The sequence below is a fragment of the Chiroxiphia lanceolata genome, chromosome 6 (genome assembly GCF_009829145.1).
Source record: "Chiroxiphia lanceolata isolate bChiLan1 chromosome 6, bChiLan1.pri, whole genome shotgun sequence".
NCBI lineage: Eukaryota > Metazoa > Chordata > Aves > Passeriformes > Pipridae > Chiroxiphia > Chiroxiphia lanceolata.
Genome location: NC_045642.1, coordinates 9,154,978 through 9,179,201, shown reverse-complemented (window position 1 = coordinate 9,179,201; position 24,224 = coordinate 9,154,978). Strand labels below are relative to the sequence as shown.

Below are 24,224 nucleotides of genomic sequence, written 5' to 3'. Positions count from 1 at the left end.
AGAAGGGATGGTGGTGTGTTTTCATTATGATATTTATAAAATCTTAGGACCTTTTATTTTATATCACATGTCAATTATTGACATCTGTTCAGATTTTTAAAGCATAATGCATAAAACCAGTGCTAAATGCTAGAACAGTACAAAGCTTTGTTCCTTCCTCTGAGGGAGGCTTGTAAAGCTGCTTCCATGTCAAAATGGATGAAATGTCATTTTGGAGTTTCCTGAATGATGGTAGATAGGTTGCTTTCTCACAGCAGGTCCTGAAGGAAGAGCAAAGTGTCTATCCTGCATTAGGCAGAGAAAAAGTGTGTCAAATCTCTTAGATACCATCAAGTGTCACTAGAAGCTGTACTAGAGGATTAGGAATATACATCTGACAGGCAATGTCCTGATACAACCGGGACTCAGCTACATCTTATGGAGTCAGTTGAAGGGGTGTAGATAACGAATGAGTTATCTAAATGAAGGTTCTGAGAAAAAGCAAGACAGCTACAGGAGTCTGCTGTAGCTCATCAATGGGATTTTTTGGTTGGTTTTTTTCAGCTGGTTTTTTTCCCCATGTCGCTGTTGGACAAATCTTTACTGCCTATAGAAGAGAAAGAGATGCAAGTTCAGAGCAGAAGATACTGCCCAGAAGACTGGAAATGCGTAACATGAATCTGAGCTCTTTCACTTTCATGACCTCTTTATAGCAGATAAACATTTTTTTCTTGGTCTTTGTACCATTCACATTGTTAAGAGAGAGTACTCTGGGTGCTGTAGCTTGTCATATGCTATTTTCATCTGTCTTAAGAAACCTTCCTTAAAACTTGAAAAAGAGAGAGGAAAACACAGCTCTTCTGATTTGACTTTAATTCCAATTTGACAGTCTCTTCCTTGACAGCTTTTGCAAACTCTACCGGGAAAAAAGTTTACTGAATAATTCAGTCTTGAGAGTGAATTGAGCTTGGGGAGAATTGTTGAATTCCCAAACCTGTGGTTTGTGGTCTTTGTTATTGACTGCTCACATGGATTTAAAGTTCTGTCTTTGCAGCTGGTGGTTTTTATCTCCCCTTTGGATGCTGCAATTTTGTCTGGCTTTCCATCCCTGAACACCAGCTCTCTGGTCTTGCAAATAAACACACAAAGAACCTTCCTGCTACCAGGAGACTTAGTGAGCATGTTACACTGAGCTCCTCCTAGCTGAAGTTCTGTATATACCTGTTCAACTATAAATCAGAATTTAACCCTGGACCTGAATGTTGAAGGGAGTCCAATGAGAGTTGATGGAGTCAGTATGCTGAGTATGAAGCCATCTTTTCTGATTTCCAAGGTCTGGTGGTTTTTTTCCTGCTTGATGGGGTATTATTTATGACACTTTCCCTTAATGTTAGCCTGTCAGTTGATGTTGCTTTTATTACTGAAGTTTTAATCTTTAAAATACATGTGAAGACACGATGTGAAAGAGTGAAATTGATATCCCAGACATAATCAAAGGAATGCTTCAGTTTTACCTTGCAAGTAAAGGATGGTCCAATAGTCAAATCATCACCTGTGATGCTTTTCTTTTACTGCCAAAGTGTGTTCCCTAAACTGCACTATAATTGTAACTATGTTGGAGACACAACACTGTCTTCTCTCTAACAGCTGGAGTTTTTCACGGATAAAGAGCAAAAGTTTTGACCTTTTCATTGCTTGGTAGACTGTTGTTAGAAGAATAAGTGTTCCTACATTAACCTGGACAGCCATTACACTGTTCTTTTCTGAGGCACTGTTTCTACTACCCTCCCTTCACATGCTGAAATATCCAAGCTCTTAAGGAAGATGAAAGCTTGATATTGGAAAAGAACCTCCTGAAACTGGGATGTCTTAGCTCGTTCCAAATATACCCATGAAGTTTGTTATATATATTAACATGCTAGTGGGAGTCAAGCAATAACGCGAGCTGGTCCTGTATTTTATCCTTCTGCAGTCAATAAGTAAAACCCCCCAACTTTGTACAATTTGAGTGTTTGTAAATGCCTAAACAATAGAGCCCATTTTCTGCAAGGTGGAATGATGATGTGATGTGACTGAAAGTAGCTTGTCCAAAAAAAAAAAACCCAAACAATTATAAGAGTCTAGCTGATATTCAGGACTCTATATAAAATCTGAATCACGCTTAGCAAACCTTAAAGCCACTGAATAAAGTAAATGCTGTTACCTCTAAGCACTTTTTTCCCCTAGTTCAAAAAAGCAAAATCATCTGCCACAAAAATTAGTCTGAAAATTGTTATCATACTGTCTAGTAGAACCTTTATATAATTAACTCTTATTGACAATCTCACCGAGTGGTACAGTTCGTATGAGTAAATATGTAAGAGCTCAGTCATAATGTGGACTGCAGGAAAGCTTTTGCTAATGTATTTCCACTCAGCTGCTTACAGCTACATGTTAACATTTCCTAACCAAAAGAAGGGATAAAATGTCTTGTGGTTTTATGATGGATTTGTAAGAGAATGCTAAGAAAGCAGCTTTCAGTGAGGAGGATGTAGTCCCTTATCCTTGAACTTCAAAAGATAACAGAAACTTTGCCTAAATAAGTTAAAAAAACCCACAAAACAAACAAAAACAAAAACCAAGCCCAACCAACCCAAGGGAAAACTCTTTTTTGATTTCTGGTAGATTAATGCTTTGCAAATAACAGATATTGCTGGTGTTTCTGTGGTCATGACCTTCTTTGAAAGGTAGTTAGACCGAGAACACATTTTTAGTTAGGTGACAGATCAGATGGAATGTTTGCAAGTAAAATAGATCCACAAGTCCCCTTGTGGCTTGGTGAAAATTTTTATTCCTTTTAGATTTATCTTTAGTTCTGATTAACATATAATCAAATAAGCTAGAGTCAATCCAGAAGGCAGTATTGTTTAAAAATAGTCAATTAATTGCATCAAGAATGTGCTTTCTGCTAGGCATTCTTGAAGTAGGAAATGTAGAAGTGGTTGGGTGTGCAATCTGTTTTCTCACAAGCATGAATTCAAATCAAGAGTTGAAGCACACACTTGTACATTGTTTCAAGTACCAGAATACTTCTGGCTATAATTACAGGGAACAACCCATGTCCCTACAGTTAGATGCTTCCCAAGTATCAGTCTGAATCAGGACTGCCTGTGGTAATGCTCCTGGAGTGTTGGTTTGAGTAAAGATGGTGGGATCCTTTTCTCAAATTTCTGGCTAATGATGAAAACTACTTATCCTTAAAAAAAAAGACCAACTTATCCTGAAAAACTCCCTAGATTTTATAAAAGCTGACTTGGGCTCAGCCTTGTTACCAAGCGAAAAAATGACAGAAATAGCATTGTTCAAACTCCTCTTATTCACTGGAAGAAGGAGTTGGAGGAATCACAGCTGAACATGGTGCTTTGGCCGCAGTGTAACTTGAGGTACCTCAGTGCAGTGGCTGCCAGCCTTCTGCTCCTGTGCAACCACAGAACCCAGTGCTGGGCTTAAATCTGCATAAGACAGGAGGATCTTGGTGGTATCTTGGGCATCTCCCTTCCTAATAGACTAACAAACAACTTCTTTCTTCTCTTGCAGTTGAAACATTGGGTGAATAAATGAGCTGTGCTGCTGGTGAGATACATTTGAGGGAAAACTAGGTAAGCTGTTTCTTTGGCACAGGCATAATTTAAACTTAGGACTGAGGCCCCACGTGTAAATAAGTTTTTCCAGATTTAACCGTCAACACAATAAACACTTTCATCAGAAGAGTAGTGCTTTTTTAAAATGTATTACTTTGTGATGCTGAGGCAGAAGCCTCTGTAGTTTGCTTTATTGGTTGTAAGAATTATGACCTATGCTTTAGAACAGTTTTTCTTCCACCCTCTGATCATCTCCCCAAACAGCTAAGAGCTATTTTTCCTTCTCTGAGGATGATCTGATGAAGTTGATGCTATGTGGTAGGTCCTGGCCACCTGCTTTACTTGGTCATGTGAATGCTTTCCTGAGTCATACTCCCAAAATACATTGTTGCCTAAATCTAGGGAAAACTGACAATTGGTAGCAGTTCAACTTTCGTATAACACCAGAATTTATGTTAAAAATAAGTTCTCACAAATGATTAATGTCTGTAAAACATATGGGTTGTTTGCTGAGAAACTAGGTAAGCATCTAGTTTGCTGTGTGAGAAGGGTTTTCTCTTGTTATTAATTCCCCCAAGAAATAAAATCCACAGTAAACACCTGTGTAGGAAATTGGGATTCATGTTCCATGCTTTTGTGGTTAAATATTGACACTGTCACAGAGATGTTCCCAGCCTGTGTCAGCTACTGTTAACTTTGGGAGCCGTGTGACTTTTCAGGCACTATGACTTTTCAGTTCTTTTCAACAGAGTAATATCTTTTCAGCCAGGAGAGTTAAGGTTGCTTTAGCAAGGCAGAGGGCACAGGCCATCTGTAAGTGAGCTGTTAAGTTGTTCTGTGAGCCAGAACCTGTGGGCAAAAACATTTTCTGTGATGAACTGACTCCTGGCCTCCCCTTACTGGAATGTGAGATCTAAGCGATGCTGTTATACTGAGATCCTGTCGTTTTGTCTATTATGCTTTTTGATTTTAACCCTTCTGGAAGAGTGCCTGTCTTTGGCAGAGGATTCTAAACAGTATTCCAGGTGGATGATGGGATCCACCTCTCAGTCTGAAGGAAACAGGGAAAATATAAAGTGTGATGCTGGTCCCAGCATTCCCTTGGGTCACCTCTGCAGTGGTGCTTGGAGTGGGTTGACTCCAGCAAGCTCCCTGGTCAGTAACTGGGCTATTTTGAATTTTACTGAGGTGTGTACCTGTCTCCATGGATTGTGTGTGAAAGCTGATGGCCCCTTTCCCCCATACAGAGAAGCAGAAGGTGAGAAATGCGTTATCCACCCTGTACGTGTGCTGGATGGAATAACTGACAAGAGCAGGACTCGGAACACAAATTTATGGTCATAGGGAAAAACACATAGAGCAAACTGACAGTGTGAAACTGTTGTAGAAAAAGGACAAACATGGGTTTCTGCAGTTGGGAATATGGTGGGGAATATTGCATGGAAGACAAAGGATGTAGTCATTATGATTTAAAATTGCTGAGGCCTCATGTAATGCAAGGTTTGGATACTGCAATTTCAGATATCGACAAGCTGAAGAGCCTCCAGAAAAGAGAAACAAAACAACTCTTAGAAAACAATTCTTTGCAAGCATGACCTTCAAGAAAATACTGAAAGAATAGAACATTTCATAAGCTTTTCTAAAGAAAGAAAATGATCTTATGACTGTGGAAAAATTTTTTTAGGTTTTCTGGCTTCTTTAAATAGAAAATGAGTATGATTACATAGGAATACGAGGCAAAATACAAACAACACAGTATACAGTAAAGTAAATGCAGTTTGCTATGCAATAGGAGGCTATCTAGCCTAGATAAGGAAAGAATTTAAGTGAGCAGTGCGTTTTTGTCTTGAATGAAAATCATTCAAAAGAATTTTACATTGATGTCTTAGAAGTGTTTTAGTGTAACAAAAATTTATTTTGATTTAAAGTATTCCTGCTTGAGTAAATAAGCATACCTTTGCAGCTGCTGTTGAATACAGATTAAGTTTAGACAAAACATAAAGCCTTGTTTAAACTGCTTCGAAAACAGCCCCATCTCAGACCATTTAACATGCAGTGCAACTCCCAGCAAATTAATCGTGAAGACACAATTAAGAATTAAGAATTAAAGAATTCTTTACAGTGTATAACAGCCTTTACTCAAAGCTGGGTCAAAGCAAACTGATCTGTATGGGTGCCTGTATTTGGTGCAATAGGAACATTTCAGTAGATGGCAGCAGTCGGTTCTGAGATTTATTTGTCTGTGTGGGGCCTGGGGATTTTAGTTGGAGATGGATCTCATCTTGTCCTCTAGAACTTAGTCTCTCATTGTAAATTGTGGATTCGCTTCAGTTCTGCACTGTGGCATAGAACCAAAGGATTAGGAGATGAAACCTTTACAGTTCCTCCTGAATCACGCAGTGGACTTAAAACACATTAAGTTATTAAACCAGACAGGTATGTCTGCTTTCCAATGTATATTTTATCAAAGTACAAATGTGAGCAAACTAAGGAATGTGTGATATGATTATTTTATTGGTAGTTCTCCCACTGAACTGTCAACAGTGCCTTAAATTTCTCTGCGTTACATGACAAAGAGGTCATTGGTAATAACTTTGCTCTTTCTTGACAGAGATGCCAAATATCAAGGGTACAGAAATTTAATCTTATTATTGATAGCAACTAGACATTTTTAAGCTATTCATCAAAAAGGTCTTTGAACTTTTTATTCTGTCCAACAACTTGATACTCATAAAACAAGGAGAAATTCTTATAAAATGTGAGCACCTTGTTTTTAACAAGGGCTCATCTGTCTGTCACAGGAGTTTTCTAACATTTGATCAAAGTATCTAAAGCTTTACGGTAAAGACCTTGATAATTAACTGATCAAGACTTTAATTCACTTATGTCTTACAACATAAGCTGTATTTGTGTGAATGTAGAAACAGTCTCTTCTGACCCAATTTGCTGCTTCTAACATTGGAGCTAATCTTGATTAATAGATCTTAGTTAACTTATTGTAGCCTTACATAATCAGAGTGTAATTTCTAAAGCTGAGAGTTTCTGACCTGAAAGTTATATTTATAGTTTGTATCTGAATTCAAACTTTCCTTTTGTTCATTATGGTACAGCAAGAGTTGAATGAGAAATGTCTTTCCAGTTTTTTGAAATTGGAAAGTATTTCCTGTTCTAGCTGGGCAGAAAACATGCCTTTTTTTTTTTTAGAGTGTTTTGGGTTTTTTTGCTTTTGCTAATAAAAGTGGGACTGTCTTCAAGTAGCCAAGGACTTCAGTGGTTGGAACACATCTTGGGAAGAGAGCACCCTGAACCAAATGCCTGATACCTCCTTCTAAGTGAGTTTCTTAGAGCTAATTTTTCTATATCCAGCTGAGTGGGACAGAGGAAGACCTACCTTTAAAATTCTTTTCTTTTCCACTCTTTCAAAAAGTTTATTTTTCTTTTAACGTTCCTAAACCAAACAAACACACTGGCATTTCCTTACAGAAACATGATCAGTTAAAGCATTCCTGGCAATTTGTATTGCAATCTCTCAAAGGCTTTGGCAGAGCTGGCAGTGAGTGGGGCTTTTTAGTTCCAGCAGCTGGATTTGGGTTGACCAGCAAGATCCTTCTTCCTCCCTTGAGACATAAGATGACTTCCCATTACTCTGGGGTTTTTTGTTGGTTTGGGTTTTTTTGTTTTGTTTTGTTTGTTTTTAGTGGTTGGTTTTTTTCTCTTGTGTAGCTCATAAGTCTTTACTTAAAGAATGAGGTCTTGGATTATCTGCTTTCCCCAGGAGTCTGAACTCTTCAATTCTAGACTCCTTGTTGCCATTAGGGTAGCAGGGCTGATACGAGCTTGCTTCCTGCAGTTTGTCTTCACCCAGTGCACCGAGCTATTTTTCCCTCAAACCATGTGGAGAAGGAGAAATGATCCATACCCAGCTACAGCCTTTGTTTTTTCCCCGTTGTTCTGTTTCTGTTCATGGGCAGGCTTTTCAATTTCACGAAGCAGCTTTACATGAAAGCTGAAGTGTAATTGCATCCTCCTGAGTAAAATGGACAATTTCTGTGCCAACTGTGTTTTTAAAGAAAAAGATTACAGCATTCACTCTGCTGCCCGCTTTCTTTGCGAATGAATCCCTTTGCTGATGTAAAGGGATTAAATATTCTAAAACACCAGCCAGACCAATTCTCTATAATTCCATAAGTACACAGAAGATAACCTTCATTATTTTTGCAGGGAAAGAGGTAAAAAACAACAGGGAGGTCTCTTTCAATACACCTTGTTTTACTGCAACAAATACTAGCGAGGATTCATTTCAGTATACATCATGCTTACTGTTCCTCTCAGCTCTCCATGTTAACTTAAACTAAAATTTCCTTGTGGAATTTGTAGCTTTCTGATATACCTTGTAGATCTAAGGCAACATAATAAATATTGTGCAGTTTGCAGTTTTTATTTCTTTGTTTTAAACTGAAGCCCTGGAGTGTGGTAACATTTGTTTGTCATAGAAAAGAATCTTAAAACGGTGCATGGTTGCAAACAAAGCAGTTTCAAATATCTTTTTACACCCCATTTTTATAGTTTCTAGTACTCTTTGTCTCATTCGTAATATTTTTATATGGCCTCAGGAAATGTGTGGCTTTCAGTATTTTGTCTTTCATTGATTGCATTTTGTAAGATTTCCAGGCTTAGTCATGCATTTTATGTTTTGACTATGGGCAGTCTTAAAGTAGTTTTCTTATAGTTATGTTGTGATCATAACAATGCCAATATATCTCACTTTCAGACTTCTTTTTTCCCAGCCAGATGATGTTGCAGTCTTACCTGAAAGAATACTTGATAGCAAGATTATGCAATGTAGCTCTAGTTCCCAAAAATGTGTTTCTCTATCTCAAGTCTGCACAATCCTCCCCTTAACACTGGAATTTATTCTTTCAAAGGCATCTCTGATATCCCCCAGAGCTGTCCAAAGTTCTCTGGCTGTTTTGAACAGGTCGCATTTGCAAAAGTGGGAGAGGTTCTTAAACTCAGGACAACCTGAACTCAAGAGGCTGGGCTATCTGGGGAGATATAGTTCTACTCTGGAGGTCTAGTTAAATTGTAAGACTTGTAGTCTCCTTTTGGGAGGTGCTGAAGGGCTAATTCCCAATAATGTATGGTTCAGCAGATTCAGCAGATGTTCTGTGTCATGGGATGAAGGGGGTGACAAGCTGCTTCTCCTTCAGTTATTGTCACTGCTACATCCATTCTGGCTCCTGATTACAGCTGCTGCAGGATAGACTCAGTGGTGCCACATCATTGACTTTTTGAGCACTGTATGCTCATCTCAACCAAGGAACACAGCAATAACCAGACAAGCCCTAAGGAAGTATTAGAGCCTATGTCTATAAAATGAGATTATGTTCTGAAAGATGCTGAGCATCCACTCTGAATAAAATCAGTAAGAATGTGCAGGGCAACACAAAGCAATACAGAGGAAGTACTGTGAGTCTAAGAGCATTGGAGGTATGAAAGAAACTGTTAGGAAATTAAAACCAGTGAGATGTATTTAACTACACTCTACTAGACTGGATTATAAACCAATAGGTACTTAGAGGCTTGGGGGAAGAGGAGGTGGGTGGCTCATCAGAAAAACTGCAAATGCCAAGAGGAAAGACTAAAACATCATAATACTGTAATAACCTCATATGCTGTCAGATAAAAGGGTGAAACTTTAGAATGGGATTGTCATCTGTGTGTCTGCTTCTGTGTGTGGAAATCTAATGGATTCTGACAGACTTCTTTTTAAGGATATTCTTTAACTTCTCTTTTTTCCCCACCAATAATCATAGAAATTTTCTTTCTGAGATGTAAGGTGCTACAAAAGCCATGGGGTTTTTTTTTCTCCTCATTAGGAAGCACAAAAAAAAGGTCTGCATTTTCAGAGAACAACTGGTTGCTACAGTATGTTTTCTTACTCTTAACCTTACTAAGTCACGAGGAATGTAACCACAGCTAACTTGACTTTAGCCAAATTAAAGCTACCTTACTCTTCAGTCTTTACCTGAACAAAAGCATTTGTCAGTCATCTTCATGAGCTCACAAAACCCTAAGATTACAGGCAATTCTCATGTATTGTAAAACCATCTGTAGATCTTAATGCCAGACATCTTTCAACAGTGTCCTTTGCCTAAAAGGAAAAATGGTTCAAAGCTGTGATGGGAGAGGATAGAGGTTTCTTTCCCTTCCAAGACAAAATATTCTCTTCTTCCTTCTTAGTCCAAGCCTGTAACTATTTCAATCTCCCAAGGTCTGCCTTCAAGAGATCCTTACAAGTTTTGGAGAGGTAGTACTTGAAATCTGAAGCCAATGTTTTTTTTTCTATCATCTGTACTACTTAAGATCTTTACAAGACCTCTGTTAAATGGTAAATCAAGAGCACTTTATTGAAGACTACTGATGATTATTGGCTCTTTTAGGAAGCACTGATTTTGTGTGATATTTTGTGTGTTACTTGAGCCTGAAGTTTCAGTCTTTCATGGTAGATGTTTCTGCCAGGCCTTTAGATCTTTCCCATTGTACTTGATCTCTGAGAAGGCAGAGCTTACACTGTTGGACAAATGCTGACTGAACTGGCCCTATGCCTTGCTTAGTACTTGAGGAGCAATAGCAGCCTTCAGTGGGCTCTTGTCTCCCAAGATTTAACCTACTCTAAATCCAGCCTTATTGCTAGAATAAACTGGTATCTGTCTTAAACACAGTGATAGTTTAATTCCTTATGCTTCCTCTAGTCTTCATTTTTTCCCTGTTAGGTTTCAAAGAATCACCATTAATTTTATCTTTCCTACTGTGCATTCCCAACTTTAAACTAGCCCAATCTCTCCTCTGGATTGTTGCCAGGGGCTATAGTAGGAGTAGTAACTGCTTTAGGGTTTCTTCCATGTGTCTTTATTTTAAATCTTTGATGATCCATGGCCAGCTTCACCTCTAGAGTTTCTTTTTACCTGACCAGTCACAGCCTAAGCTGTACCATGAGTCTCATACCAGCTTTAGGAGTGACATTACATTTCTTCCTGTTCCTTCAAGCTCTTATTTTAGCCGTGTGAGCATGTCAAGGTCTATCACTCAGCTGCATATGCTCTCCTTTTCTGAGCTCTATCCTCAACCTAAATACCATCTTCCAGCAAAGCAATGGGGCTTGACATACCTTACTGCCAATGGCAGCACGTTTGCACCTCTGTCCCACAGTCCTCATGTCACCCTGAAGGCTCTCAGCCTGCAGCATTCATCTCACTCCTGCTTTTCTGCTTTCCTGAAAGGTAAATCTAAGTGTAGTTGTAAGGCTAGTTAGTACTTTCCTGAATCAGAGTGACAGTTCATTTAGCTCTCATTTCAGGAGCATCTGCAGAACCAAAAGTAGTGCTGAGTCTTGAAGGCTTTCCAGGGCTGAAGTGAGTGCTATGGACAGGACAGGAAGATACAGTCCATTTTGCAGGATCTGGGAGGTCAGATACGTGATGGATTTTTTAAGGCCTGCAGGGCTAAAACAGGGCAGGTACAAGTCGTATTTCTGGTATAGCTTCTACCTTACTAATACATTTTTGTCATCCTTTTACCTGTGGTCATGTTTGTCTTTTATGATTTAATGGCCACTTTTATGATTTAATGCCCACTTCAGCTCCTTTCTTGAGCCGTCCCTAACTACAGTCTAAGCCATGACCCTTGGGCTGTTATTTGTCTCTCCATGCTAGAAACTCTTTTTAAGATCTAGTCCTGAAGATTTTTCTCCTCTCATCCCTTAATATATCCCTGGCCATGTGAGTTGCACTTTCCATTTACATTATAAACCATTAACTTGTGCTTACACCCTAAATGCATCAGAGGGAAGGAAGCTGTATCTCTTACTCATGTTGAAACTGGAATAGAGTTACATTTTGGAATATTGTTCTCTGGAAGATGTCCAGCTGGAGCAATGACATTAAACATACTCTGAATTACTACATGAAGAGTTTTTTTCTCATTTGTCATTACTAGCATCAAGCATCATCTAAGGTCTTTAACCCTTGCTTTCCTGATCCCTGTTCACATTTTGGTCTAAGCTTTATTCCAAGTGAAAAACCTAGCCCAGTGATATCAACCTGATTCTCTAGGTAGCCACCCACGTAATTTTTGTCCAAAATAGAGGTCCAATCCAATAATAATTCTAGGCTTACAGTCCCTCCTATGCTGATCCATAATCTCAGTACTAATTAGTCCCCTTCCTAACCTTCAGGCAGTTGTGTATGAATTACTAAATTTAGTTTTTTATTATGTTTTCTGGAACTCAAATCTTCTCCTTGACACCTCTAGCCTAGAAATACATAACTGTTAATTTCTGCACTGTGTTTACTTGGGCAAATAAATAAATTGAGTTTATAACTAAGCAGCACAAATCATAACTAAAATGTTGATTGCAGAAATAATGTATTTACATAAACAACTCAATATACATATACAGACCTTTTTACTCTTAGAGATTATTATCTTTTTACAGAAAGCTATCATATACACTAATAGAACTAATAAATATAAATATTTGTGTGCAGACTTCCCCTGTGCAATTATATTACATTTTCAGAGTGTAAGGAAAAAGACTCAAGCTCTCCATCCCCACCCTTCCCTTTGGGCTGGATTTTTCCAAGAAGTTCCTCTTAAGGAGAAGCACAGGGAGTACTGTGTGCTGTGCTCTCTTGAAAAATATGTCAATGTGCTAGGATGTCTACATGGCAGCTGATCTCTTGGAAAAGCTGGATTTCACCCAAGTGAACCAGCATGTATGTATGTGGTACAGCCTTCCTCAGTGGACACATGATGAGCGTAGTAAAAAAGCTCTATACATGCCATGATTTCTCATACAGCTTAAATTCAGTCTAAGCCCATTTTTGCTGATGCACCCAAAAGTACTTCTCAAGAAGGGAGGTTTCTAAGGCAGCTGCTCAAATATGTTTCTTCAATCATCTGAGTGGTAGAATTTTTAAAATATTTGGCCTTTTTGAAGATGAACTACATTTATAAAATATAGTCTTTTGCAAAAAACTAAGATTATCAATTTTGCAAAGGACTCACTGTGAACTTAGTGCAATATCCTACCTGTAAATATCAGAATTTAGCTTGGAGGGTTGATGTTCTCAGAATAGATTGGGAGCAGAAAACCCAGATTAGAATTAATTCATAAACACAGTTTGTTAATACGACTCTTCAGTAACGGAAAATCAGTTTTCAAAACTTGAATTTTTGGACTGAATGAGATCTTATCAGACTTTAATGACCTACTCTTGGTTTCTGGTTTTATTTTTTAATAAGAGATGTCAGGAAATGCTTTATGTCAAGGCTAACTGCATACAGATGGTTATTGTCAACTTTAAACTCTTTTCTAAAAGGGATGATGAGAAGTGTAAAAGAAGACTGGCAACACCTAAGATTCCTGGAGTGCTACAGATGTTCTGAGTGCTGAGACTTTGCCAGCATCCTGCTGCCTTAAAACATCACCAGGCTGGTGGTTGAAGACAATGATGTGCAGTGATGTTAAGCCAAGGGGTTACACCCAGCAGCTGTGAGTCACTGGAAGACTTTGTGCTACAGGGATCCTGTGCTTTCCTGAGATGAATTAGAGATAACATAAAAAATTCTGTAATGCAGTTCGTAGCAGGCAAAGAAGCTCCTGTGCTTCCCTCGGGTTGAGATTGACATGCAGCTGCAAATACAACTCACCTGTTTATTGATAAATCACAAAGGCCACAGACCTAAAGGGCTTTGATTATAGTCAATAAAAAAATGCACTCAGCCAAATTATACTGAAGGTTTTTGATTTATAGCCCTGTGACACGTTCATGTTTTTGAATCTGTTACTGTGCTTTTATTTTGAGGCCTTTTGAACACAGACAGATGCTTTGTTGCTTGCCAGTGGGAGAGAGAAGAACCTTTTGTAAAAGTAGCAGTTTTAGTGGGAATTCTATGGCTAGGGTTCATACTAGTCAGATCTTTCCTTTAGAAAAAAGCCTGCTGCATGCAGTTTATTTTTTTATGACATAAAAAGTTTTGATAACCTTGCTTAACCTTGCTCCGTGCTATGTGATTTACCTTAATAAAATACCATTTTGCCTTGGGCTTTCTGCTGACTGTGTTATAAGACTTGTACCCCAAAACGTGTTTGTCAGTACGTGTTACATCTGTTCTTATCTACCTTGGTCTACCTGCCTATTTATGCAACCTTCTGTATCATCAAGTGCTTATCATCACAGGAATTCTGGAAAATTCCCTGTCACAGAGATATCAGTGCTTCTCTCTGCACACCTGTGTCACGTTGCACCACACAGCTGTAAGTGCTAAGGATCTTGTAATTAGGTGAGGCTGTGCTTCCAAGGAGAATTAGGAGTGAGCACAGGACTGTGAATAATCAACACTTGATTTCTGATTTGCTTCATTTTCTTTTTCTATCTGTGTAATGAGAGAGCTTGCAGTAGCAGGGAGATGCTCTGTGAATGAGCCACATAAATTTCTCAGAGAACCTCAGAGACAGGGAAACACAGAAGTGGGAACTTCAGGACTTTTTCTCTAAAAATAGATTTTGGTGAGTACTAACTCTATTTGTCCTATACAAAGTGAAAGACTGTCCTTTATATAAACAGTTGGAAAGGAGAGAATTACAAGTCCAATAACAGTGTAAGATATGCTTGACTGGTCAAGAGGTAGAATAGGGTGCAGCATTGCTTATGTGGCAAAAAAAGGATGTGAAAATGTAGAATTTTGTAGTGGAATGAAGTCTGAATTACAGCTGGCTGGCTATAAAACTTGTCACGGGTAGCAGTGAGTAGAAAACCTGAGTGACAATCATGCTGTGGAGTTGGTAGGGGATCAAAGCCCTCCTCCATGGTAGAGGCACCATGAGCATTCATCAGGCCCCTGCAGTGTGGGTTTTCTTCTATTATGTTCTCCTGTGTGTCTTTTGTCAGCTGCGGGATCCAGGGGAACAGAATAACTGTATCTTTGTTTTTAGCAAGATTTCTGTATTTCTCTAGAATTTTGTGTGGTGTTGGGTTTTTGTTGATTTTATTAGAAACTCTTTCCTCTTATTACCAGTTGTGCTCAATATCTGATCTCTTACTCTTCTTTGAAGATTAAGCAAAACAGATATTGAATGTCTTTTGAGAGGGGGCTGTATTTGTAACAAGCCTTATTGGAGAAATCCTGGGCTTGCGTTTTTCTAGGTCCTGTTTTTTTGTTTCTTATTGCTGCTTGTATCTTTTCCCTAACCCATTTTGCACTGCAACCCCCAGTTCTGGCACTACACGCTGATGTTTTTCTCCTGTGTTTGTTAGTGTTGCATTTCATCTGAAGCACCTGTGAGTTTGACCTATAGCTGTCTTGTTCCTGTTCAGCTTTTCTCACTTCTTATTTTCTGCAGAATCATGGGTGCTGTCTCTCATGATCTCATTCAAAACACCTTCACACATTTATATTCTCAAATGCTTTATTAGTCAGGTCTAAAATAACTGTCTCTTCCACTTTTTTTTTTTTCTGTCTCCTGAAACAAAACGTTTTCTTATCACATTTCCTGAATTTTTGGTTAGTCTGTGCCCAGACAGCTGTTTAGGATGCAGGAACTTGCCACTGACAGCTGTGAATCTCTTAAAGCCACTTTCCCAGCCCTACCACATAAGTAGTACAGTCTTGAAAATGCCACAGAGAACCTGTTAATCTGCTACACAATTACAAAGTGGAACTAGGTGTCTAGGGCTTTCATATATTTTGATGACATCTTCTTTTCTTTTTATTACCGTCAGCTGAGATAGATTAGGGCAGGCTGAAATTAGCCATAACTCACCCCAGGCTTGCTATTTACACACTCTTGGCTCACAGCAGCACCTCTGAGTCCTGCAGATCACCATCACCACCTCTGCTTTACAGCATTCTGCCTGAACACAGGGAGGAAGGACAGCAGGAAAATGAGGGTAAGGGACACAAGGAAGTCAAAATGTGTGCAGTTACCTGGGAATGGACGGTAAACTTTAACTGTAGAAACTTGAAGCAGTTTCTCCAAGAAAAAGTTTTTCCTTAGTATGTTGTAAACATGAGTGATGCTTGATAGGGAAGTGGGAGGAGACAGAGAATCTCTTTAACTGTGTGCTTTGCCAAAACAAATCTGCTTTTTGTAGATTAGGAGGGCATTGAAAATGTGATTACACATACTGTGGGCTCCAGGAGGTTTCCTGAGCTTGGCTGAGGAAGAAAGCAGAATCCTCCTGAGATTCTGGAATGCTAAAATGGAGAATTGCTGATACAACATAAATGTTTACTTCAAAGAATTGCTGATGGACTGTGAAAGGATGGATTTTGGATCACAGGAAGACTTGCCCCATGTGTGCTAAAGTTAAATTATTGCCCTGATCGCTTGCTAGTTGTAGTATACTGTCTGTGCTTCCATGTTGGAGCCTTTCTTGCCTGTGCTTTCCATTCCTTGAAGTAAAGGTTTGCAACATCTATTACAGAGAATGTTCTGCTAAAGGAAGCTCGTGGACTGACACCAAAATTGAAGTTGTATTGGTAAACTACCCAAGTTGTTATGCCTCAGACCAACCTGAGCTTTGAGAAGCAGATTGTCTCTAGCATTGAGCTACATTCTTACAGTTTTTATGGCTTTAGTTGCTATGATATGACTTTGATACACTTGTTAGGAGAAGTAGATAGAGGTCACTTGTCTCCTTGGAAACCAGAAGATAAAACTACTCTAGTTGTATCTGTTGCCTATATTTTGATACAAATAAGCTTTTTCTTTCCCAAAGGATAGCTACTTAGGCACTGAAGCATTAACTGTTTTGTAATGATTTTCTGTCTTTCTGCAAAGTTTAGGGGGTCTTACGGTGGAAGAATAGTAACAGCACTCTTAATTGACCATCTCAGATCTACTATTTGCCTCAAGCATCTTGCATTCTAATTAGAAATCAAAGCATTACAAGGTGTTCCCTTCACCTCCTGCTCCTGACAGCTTGTGGAATCTCTCTGTCTTTTGTCCAGTCTTCTCTTCAGTGCAAGGTTATTTCTATGCAAATATTTGAAATAAAAGCCTTATAGAACATCATCTTTCTGTAAAACTTAGACTGTTAATGGTAAAGAGCTCATTTATAATACATGTCACTGAGGTAGTTGTTATTATGGAGATACTATTGCTGCACTGAGAGGAGAATGGGAAGGTGTTAATAGTCCTAAAACTGTAGATTCAGTAGATAAAGAAACACTTTAGAAGATATAGGAGAAAAGCTATATTCTCTTTAAGAGAGATAGTGTGACAGTTATTTTTTACTAATAGACTTGTGCTAACAGAGGCAATTAGGCAAATGTGGTCTTGGGACTTTTGTCTCTAAGCATCTTTATTTTCTAGAATATTTCTTGTACATTGCAGTGTTTAATGCAGGGGAAAATGATGACCTGCAGTGAGCCTAATTGGATTTGATCTGTATCACAGCTTTTGACCTTATGACTTGGTTTCAGGCATTAGAAACATATGCACATATACATATGCAGTAATACATGTTCTGTAAGCCAATAAAATTGTTTCTGCCGTGCAGAAAAGTTCATTTTTTCACCTTTAAGTGTATCTTTGATTCCAGATGCTACCTATGACGTGTTACACAGGTTACAGCAAAAGCCTGAGCTTCTTAACTACTGGTGTATTTTATACCCTCCTTTGTTTAAAGAGGTGAAACCACAAGGTTTGCTTCTCTACCAGACTTTTAAGAGATCTAGAACAAATCCATTTCCAGGACTGAGCAGAGGAGTGTACTGGTATGGGTTTTGGCTTGTGAAAATTCCAGGTGAACAAAAATCTACTGTCAATTTAAGTTGCTTAGAGGAACCACGTGCTTGTACAGTCTGAAAATCCCTTGGCTGAACAAACTGCCACCAAATCTGTGTATCTCCGTGGGAAAGGATATATCTTCTTTTTTCTTCAAATGAATTGCTGGATGCTTTCTATAGCAATAGCTGGTTTCATTGCCAGGAGTGTGTTGCACCATTCTAAACCAGCAGCTATGTTTGTGCTGTCCCATGTGCCTCTAGAGCTGACTTGTATTTCACACAGTGCATTTTATTGTGGGCTTAAGCTGTCCAACTGGCAGATCATTTCTCTGTGAACAGTTTTGTAATTAGTATAACAGGAAATCCACATTGTCTCTTGTGGAAAATGCAGTCTCCAAGGCTGCTCTGTTCCCTTATAATTCTGAGCTACTAAAAATTAGGAAGAATTGCCTCGCTGGTAGAATGTGTGCTTCCTTTCCACTCCTTGTTATGTGCCCTGGTTTTTATTGGGCTCTTGGAGGCTGTTGGTGATGATGGAGTTGGAGCACACAAAGCTCTCAGCAGCATTATGATTCTCTTTTTCTGATTTTTTTCCTGGTCAGCAGACTGTCTCCAGTCACCATGCCAACCATCATCAAAGATCTTGTCACTGTGTCCACTGAATTACAATTTTGGAAGTTCAGACTTTGCACTGTTGGGTTCTGCTTTGAGCAGGCTACTGCAGAGCTAGCAATGGTTTGACCAAAAACAGTTGTGAAAGTGGATTTGGGTATTTGGGTGAGTTGTGTGGTACATGTTAAGTGGCAAGAAATTGTTTTGGCATTGGAATAGTTTGCATATGTGTTCTTTCTGTGACTTTCCAGCTCAGGACTTGGTTTTTGTTACCTTCGTGTGTCCTGATAAACTGTGGCTGGAGCCCAGCTGTCAGTGCTACATTGATGCTCCTGAAGGGGAGCTTTTTGTAATCTGAAACAAAACTATGCAGTAGCTACTTAGAGTCTTGTTGTGCAGTGCAAAGCTTGTTACGGGGTTTCTGCGCGCTCAAATAAAGTTATCCGTGGAGAAATGGACGTGAGCTCCTATTAGCATTTAATGTGCTGCAGTGTTTTTTCTGTGGTTAACCATTAGTAACTTCCAAAGTGACAGGAATGGGCATGACGACTAAATCGTGCTCAGTGGTGGTGTTTTATCACTTAGATGAAAAAGTTGCTACTGTTTCTTTTTGGTGACTGATAATATAAAAAGAATAGCAAATTGTGCAGCACTAAGTATAGAAAGATATGCCTGTCTAAAACACTTCCTAATTTTTTATTAACGTAGAACATTCTGATTTGAAAGGGACCCGAAAAGGATCATCCAAGTCCAGCTCTTGGTCCTGCACAGGACAGCCCCAAGAACCACACTCTGTGCCTGAGACCATTGTCCAAACGCTTCTTGAACTCTGTCAGGCTTGGTGCTGTGACCGCTTTCCTGGGGAGCCTGTTCCAGTGCTCAACCACCCTCTGGGTGATGAGGTTTTTTTCTAGTACCCAACCTCAACCTCCCCTGACACAACTTCAGGCCATTCCCTCAGGTCCTATCACAGTGCCTGCCCCTCCTCCTCCCCTCATGAGAAAGTTGTAACTGCAGTGAGGTCTCCCCTCAGTCTCCTCTTCTCCAGCCTGAACAGACCAAGTGACCTCATCTGCTCCTCACATGGCTTCCCCTCAAGGCCCTTTATCATTTTCGTTGCACTCCTTTGGATGCTCTCTAATGGCTTAATATCTTTCTTATATTGAGGGGCCCAAAACTGCTACAATATTCCAGGTGAGGCCGCCCCAGTGCAGAGCAGAGCAGGACAATCCCCTCCCTCGATGGGGTGGTGATGCTTTGCCTGATGCCCCCCCAGGACAGGCTTGGCCCTTCTGGCTGCCAGGGCACTGCTGACTCATCTTCAGCTTGCCATCAGCCAGGACCCCCAGGTCCCTTTTCATGGCACTGCTTTCCAGCATCTCATTCCCCAGTCTGTCTGTACATCCAGGTGTGTCCCATCCCAGGTGCAGAATCCAACACTTCCCCTTGTTGAACTTACTATGGTTGGTGATTGCCCAGCCCTCTAATTTGTTGAGGTCTCTCTGCAGGGCCTCCCTGCCTTGGAGGGAGTCAACAGCTCCTCCCAATTTTGTATCATCTGCAAACTTACTTAGTGTCCCTTCCAGTCCTGCGTCCAAGTGGTTTAAGATGTTGGAGAGCACTGGGCTGAGGATGGAGCCCTGTGGAATGCCACTGGGGCAAGTAATAGAGCATTTGTGAAATGATATATCATTGTCTCTGAAATGTCAGGGAGATATTTTCACAAGTAACTAATCCAAAGGCAGCCAATTGCACAGCTGATGGAAAAGGCCATGGAAGCTTACAGTGATAAATGCAATAATAAGCAAAATTCTGCATGTAAATAGTGTATGGTCCAAATAAAGCTGAAATTGCCAGGAATGAAGCCTTATGTGCAAAATTTACAAGGTCCATGGTAGAATCTCTTTTTTTTTTTTTTTTTTTTTTTTTTGGCCTCTCTGGAAAAAAAGATCAAAACCTAAAAACTTTTCACAAAATACTTGCCAAAAAGAAAGAAAGAAAAAAAAGTTTATCTATGAATTTCTATACAAGCACCTACATGCCTGTATCAATTGGATTTTTCTCTATGGAAACTGGAGAAGGCTGTTGTAAGAAGAGGAGATTAGAGGTTTGATTATTTTTTTTTTTTCTTTAAAAGCACCCAGCATTGACTTATTGTTGCCCTTTTTGCATTAGATGTATAACTCCATGTAATTTAATTCAGCTTCCACAGAAATCAATTGTGAATTGTCTCACTCTTTCCCAGTTACTACTAAAGCATTTTAATGGTTCAGGATTTATCTAACGAGCCCTGGAACAACTTGTATCAAAGTGGTTTGGTAAAGGCTAATTTAATTTTTCTGAGCAATACTGTCAGGATTTTAGACCTATTGGGAATAATCCTCAGACCTGAATGGGTGTACTAAATGGAGCTGAGATTGCATAACAAAGTCTCTGCTGGCTGATGGTGGTCTGATGTTCATTGGTTTCCAACTAAAACTCTACCTTTATGCATCTAAGGTTTTTTAACAACTTTCAGTTTGTGTCTGTGGCACTGCTGTGTGGCACAGCATAAAGAAAGCAGAATTAATAATAGAATTTTAAAGTGTTATGTATTAGAAATGTATTGAAATGATAGTTTGGATTTCAGTTGAAGATAAAGTTTGTGCAATGCAGCTCTGCTTTCATTTCCAAGTCAGCATTTTATTGCTTGTGATAGATCTTTGCTTTGCAGAGGAACTCTACAGCTAGATGTATTTTAATGAATCTGTTTTTCTTTGGTATGCAGAGTTGTATTGGTAACTAACTGCAGCTTGGCTGAAAATAATTTTATCCTACCCAGAGGGAACTGGGAAAAGAAGCTGGAAAATAAAAGCCAGTGCTTTGTTCTAACAGCAGTGCATAGTTTTCTTTGGAGTTTATAAAAACCCTGTAACTTTTAAAATGTTTCCTGCATAATACTGTGAATTATTTACATGAGTCAAGGTTACATGAAGCTACTTATCAGCAAGGTGGCATTTTCAATATGAAACTTTTTTTTGTTTAATTGGGATGCTTTGGATGTTTTATTGGATTAGCCTGACACTTAGGTTTTGAGAGGTTTTGCAAATACTATCTCTGCAAAGGAGATTGCAACTCAGCTTGCTTTCCAAAGTGCTTGAGGTGAACACAGTTGAAATTAATTAAAATGTAAAATTTGATTCAGAACTTCCCCTGTTTTCTATGTAACAGATATGAATGTGTAGGAAAGGCAGATTGGAAAGCCCTCGTTCTGTGGAAAGGTTTTTATTCTGTTTAAACTTGGTGACTTTGATAAACTATTCATAGATTAAAGGTCTCCTGAGCATATGTGCATTTTTAAGCTGGCCCTAAGGGTTATGTATGAGGTTTTAATAGCGTCTGAAAGAAATCAGCCATCCCCTGTTATTTAGTTTGCATCACTTAATGCTCTGCAGTCTGTTAAATTTTAAATCGGCCAGTTCTGTGACTTTTATTTTTTTAAAACAATGTCTTTATATGAATAGATCACTGGGGAAAGCAGAACTTTATTGGGGTGCTTTTGCAAAGAAAGCAACTAATTTCCTAATTCTTGCAGTGTATTTGTTGCTGCTGTAGTGCCAGGAGAAGATAATTTACCAACTGTAACATGTCCTGTTGACCTGTCCTGGTTTTACAGAGTCTAAAGCAGAGGATTTGTGAAGCAAACACAGCGCATTGCACCAGAACTAAAGAGGGATGCTGAAATTTTGCAATTTCTTAGAAATGTTTGATTGATCCCTCTTGTTGGTTTAAAAAAGAGAAGTGAGGATGGTGTGTTTGCTGCATTAGGATATCGAGGCTCTTTGCTGGAATCCATTTTTGGGTAATAACAAAAGTGCTAGATTAAGTTGCTATGTAAGAAGAAATGGGAGTGCTGATTCTACTTGTATAAGTATTTTTGCAGGGGAGAGATACAACAGATGTGTTCAAGAGGGTGTTGGGAAACAGCCAGTGCATTAACATATTATCCAGCTTCTCCTTTTGCCTTGCCATGTGGAAATAAATGTGGTAACAATTGCTATTATTTTTGCTATTTATCACCAATCTCCTGGAGTAAGTTTGCTTGTGACTTTCTATAGTTTATCATGACTAGTCAGAAATCATTAGATGAGAAATGTTATTTGGATAATGTTATTAGGATTTTACTCAGACCAAATCTGAGTAGTACATTTCTGAAGCATGATAGAAGACATCTAGTAGTGCTCTTATATGCATGTAGATAAACCAACATTAAGTAACCATAAATATGAAAAGTAATCAAATATTAGAGCCTTTGCTGAAGAGTCAGGAAAAAATATCTAAAAGACTTGGGCAATTTCCTGTAATTATTTTTCTGATGAATAAAAAAGGACCTTCATTACTTGAAGATATGCTGTATATCAAAATCAAACCTTGCTGTGCAGACAGCTGGGTGCAGTATGCAGTAAATTGGTAGTAAAATTGGAGAATCATCTCAGATTAAAGTGCTGCTTTAGGAATTTGGTCTTTATTTTTTTTGAGGCAATTTCTGAACCAAACAGAAATGACTGCTCTCAGACATTCAGAAAGCAGGATTTATGAAATAGTGTGTGATAACTATGTTGGCTTCAAAGTAGACAAATTCCTTGGAAAAATTTCTTCTTGCCTAAGTCCCTTTTGAGCTGTCGGCACCAGCTGTGTGGGATACAAGTTGAAAAACTCTACTGGGAGATAAGTACTCAATGCTGACTGAATTTTTTTGTTTCTTTATATTGCTATCAGTTCTATAATTTGTAATCTGTACTGCAACATATTGAATCGTGGAATGAGAAGAATTTCAAGGGTCCTTAAAATGTTGTAAATACAACAGATCTTTTTAATAAAGCAGTGCTGTGCTGGACACTACTGTTTTGTATTTTAAGTGCATACATAATTTGAGTGCACATGGACAAGAAATTGTATTAAAATTGAAAAAGAGCATAGCTTTTAGGCCCTAGCTACAAACTTTCTATCTCTATGTAAAGTAAAGATGTAAAACCTTTAGACTTCACTGCAATTTGAAATGCTTTTCCCCTCCAGAAGGTCTGAGAGGGGGTTATTCTTCCAGGACACAAACTCTTCTCTCCTCTTTGTCTTCTAGACCTTCTGTGATAAGAGTGTCTTTGCTGTGAGATAAGAGGTTAACTTCTAAAGTGCTGCAAAATTTATCCTGCATGCTTAGCCATGATTTCTCCCATTCCTCGCCACCACTTCCTCAGCAAACCTTATCATGTAGTTCCCGATCTCCACATGTGCTCTCAGCGTCAAGCAAGTCCAAAGTGGGAACAGTGAATACTTTTCATTTCTCAAAATGCTCATCTGAAATTGTGGCATGACGAAAAGGGATCTCTGCAGGCTTTTCCCTTGTTTAGGTCTAACAGTGAGATCCAGCACAAGTCAGAAGAAATGATGCTACTAGTAATTGAACTGTCAGCTTCAAACTGGGGAGTAAGCAGCACAGAAAAATCTGCTTCTTCTTTTGTGATTAAAACCATCTGGGAGAGAAGTAGATTTTTGTTAAGCTCTGGAAGTTAGGAAAGTGCTGTTCAACAGATATTAACTGTTCCCAGAGCACTGGTGACTAAGATTATTCTGCCCTGGCATCTGCCTGGGGGAAGGGTATAAGACTTTCACATTTGGGTCTCTCTAGACTGGAGAAAGTGTGTTGGGAGCAGACTAGCCTGGAAACCAAAGTTTTGTTCTGATACCTGGTTTGACTACACTTAATACCTCCAGTGATTTTTGTCTTCTGCATGAGGCTATGCTAAAATTGTTTGATATAGATGTGTAGTGTTAATTTGGAACATAATCAAACCTGTCAGAATTCAAGGAGTGCCTGGGCCATACTCTTAGTCATATGTTTAGTGTGTAGTGTTAATTTGGAACATAATCAAACCTGTCAGAATTCAAGGAGTGCCTGGGCCATACTCTTAGTCATATGTTTAGTTTTGTGTAGTCCTAAGAACAGTAGTGGCTTCAACTTGATGACCCTTATAGGTCCCTTCTAACTTGAGATATTCTATGATAAAGTTCATTTGTAATGTGTTTTCTGTTTGACAATGCTGCTTTTCCTGGGGCTTTGATATGAAATTCCTGGGCAATACTGTTAGAGCAAAGAGTTGGAGCTTTTGAGACTGTTTTTTCTTTGAAATAGTTAATTAAGTTATGGGATTTACTGTTGCAGGATGCAATAGAGGACAA

The 24,224-nt window shown here is 38.9% G+C and overlaps 1 long non-coding RNA gene across 1 annotated transcript in view; it reads left to right on the top strand.

Annotated features, from left to right (window-relative positions):
- Window positions 1-24,224, top strand: part of LOC116788153 — a 228,514-nt gene that overhangs the window by 157,391 nt on the left and 46,899 nt on the right. The window contains exon 2 of the long non-coding RNA XR_004357553.1: window positions 3,556-3,617. This is a non-coding gene — a long non-coding RNA (uncharacterized LOC116788153). The remainder of the gene's footprint in view (window positions 1-3,555; window positions 3,618-24,224) is intronic.